Genomic DNA, 2,402 nt, shown 5'->3' on the forward strand with positions numbered 1-2,402 from the left:
ACTTGCGGGAAAAATGCAGAAGGCGGTTGTCCTTGGGTCGCTCCGTGTTCTTAGGGTCCACGAGGCTTTTGCTGGATCGTCGTAATGATTCCTTTACAGACTCTAACCACCTATTTCACGGTTGTGAGACGTGGTTATGGCTGAAATTTCACCGCGATTTCGCTGGAAGCGGGTGCAATTTTTCAGATTAGCACCCGCTCCCGGCGAAATCCTGCGGTTGTCCTTATGACAAATTTTTAATGTATGTATAAGTCTTTGGTGACGGTCTGAGAAGACGACCAGATACTAACTTCCATATATCACAACGCTGCTGAAGGCTGGTGACCTTCTCAGCATGAAAACAAAAACGAAAACCCAAGACGACTCTCTCGGTTCCATTTCTACTTACCCCCCTCTCCCAACCCTCCCTTATTAACTGAAGTTTTTGGTGGGACTGACGTTAGAACTGCAATCTCCACCATATGACGATCTGATACTTAACTTTGACATGATTTCGACTCAGAAAATAAACTTATTGCATAAAAGTGTTAGTTGGGCGTATAATCTAAACAATGAATAATACAAACTACAAAATAGCCTCGGAAAGGACTGGAACTTTTAATGACAAAAGACATGCACACGGAAAATCTAAAGGTCATGTTTCAGGCGACGAATGGAGACTGGGTGTTTGGAATGCTAGGGGAGTAAATGATCTCAAGGTAAAAGAATTGCGTGAAGCTATGGACGTGAGGAAACTAGATATTTTATGCGTGCCCGAAACAAAGAAAATGGGATGCGAAACTAAAGACATAATAAATAGCGTGTTGAAAGGCGGATTTGAAATATGGTCAGGAGTAGACTGTGAATCACATGGTAAACAAGGAGTCTATGCTTAGAAAGGGGTCTGTTTATTACAAATACTTGGTTTAGGCATAAAATGATCCACATGTACATCTGGTCTAAAGGAAATAGCCGCAGTATAATTGACTTTGTTGTTGCGGATGAAAGACTTAGAGAGTTAGTCAAAGATACAAGAGTCATGAGGGGTCCTGAATGCAATACTGATCATTACCTTCTGATCTTAAAAATTAACTTAGGTCGGGGTTGCAGAAAAAAGAGACCCAAGAAAGCAAAACAAACGCGAATCAAAATTGAGAACCTACAGAAACCGGATGTGCGAATAGATTTCCAAAATAAGATAATCGAAAGCATAGATAGGGCAACATGGGAGGACCGTATAAAAAACAAAGATTTAGAGGGCGCCTGGACAATGTTACGGGATATCCTTGTTAGATGCGCGATCGAAGTGTGTGGTACCGCAGTTGTAGGAAGAATGTCTGGTGATGCGTGACGGAATGATGAAATTCAGGCTGCCCAAAAAGCAAAAAGAGAAGCGTACAAGAGAACTTTGAACATCGCAGGTCTTAGCAATGAGGAAACAAGTAGACGTAGAAATGATTTAGACGCAAAAACAGGATACTTAAACGATTAGTTAAAGAAAGTAAAGATGCAATCAGAGCAGAAGAAGAGATAAAAATACAAAACGACTTTGAAGGAAGCAGGAAACTACTTTATAAAAAAATGAAAGGAAACAAAAGTACAGAAATTTTCAACATGAGAAATAGTAGGGGGGAAATGGTATATGATGCAGATGGAATACTAGAGGCTTCCAGAGACTATTTTAGGAGACAATTCGGAGATGAAGCTATAGGAAAACACAACTGCGATGTTAAACACGATGCGTTGGAAAACTCAATTGAAAAAGTCTGTGTAACTGAGGTTAGGGATATAATTAAGAACTTGAAAAACGGTAAGGCTGCCAGGGTAGACGGTACTAATGCTGAAATGCTTAATCACGGTGGCGAGTGCATACCGCATAGAGTTTGCGAATTGATAAATTTATGTTTCGAGATGGGAGACGTCCCAGACGATTGGAAAGAAGCGATTATAGTACCAATATACAAGAGAAAGGGAGATAAAAGCGAGTGCAATAATTACAGAGGGATTAGCTTATTAAGCATCGTAAGTAAGATATATTCAAAAATACTTATTCATAGGGTAATGAAAATAACAAAAACAAAGATTTGGGAAGTCCAAAGTGGGTTTATGCCAGGAAGGTCATGTGCGGATCAAATATTTAGCTTAAGGCAAATAACAGAAAAAAGTTTGAGAGTAGGAAAAAAAGTTTTCTGCGCATTTGTTGACATAGAAAAAGCTTTTGACAAGGTAGATAGAAGTATACTTTGGGAAGTTCTGAAAGATTATGGAGTCAATGGATGGATCCTACAAAAACAATATATACAGGTAGCAAAGCGAGTGTCAGAGTGAATGGGAAACTGAGTGACTGTTTCGATATTATTCAAGGAGTTAGACAAGGATGCGTTATGTCCTTATGGTTATTTATATTATTTATGGACAAGTGT

Source organism: Belonocnema kinseyi, chromosome 10 (assembly GCF_010883055.1).
Source record: "Belonocnema kinseyi isolate 2016_QV_RU_SX_M_011 chromosome 10, B_treatae_v1, whole genome shotgun sequence".
NCBI classification, from domain to species: domain Eukaryota; kingdom Metazoa; phylum Arthropoda; class Insecta; order Hymenoptera; family Cynipidae; genus Belonocnema; species Belonocnema kinseyi.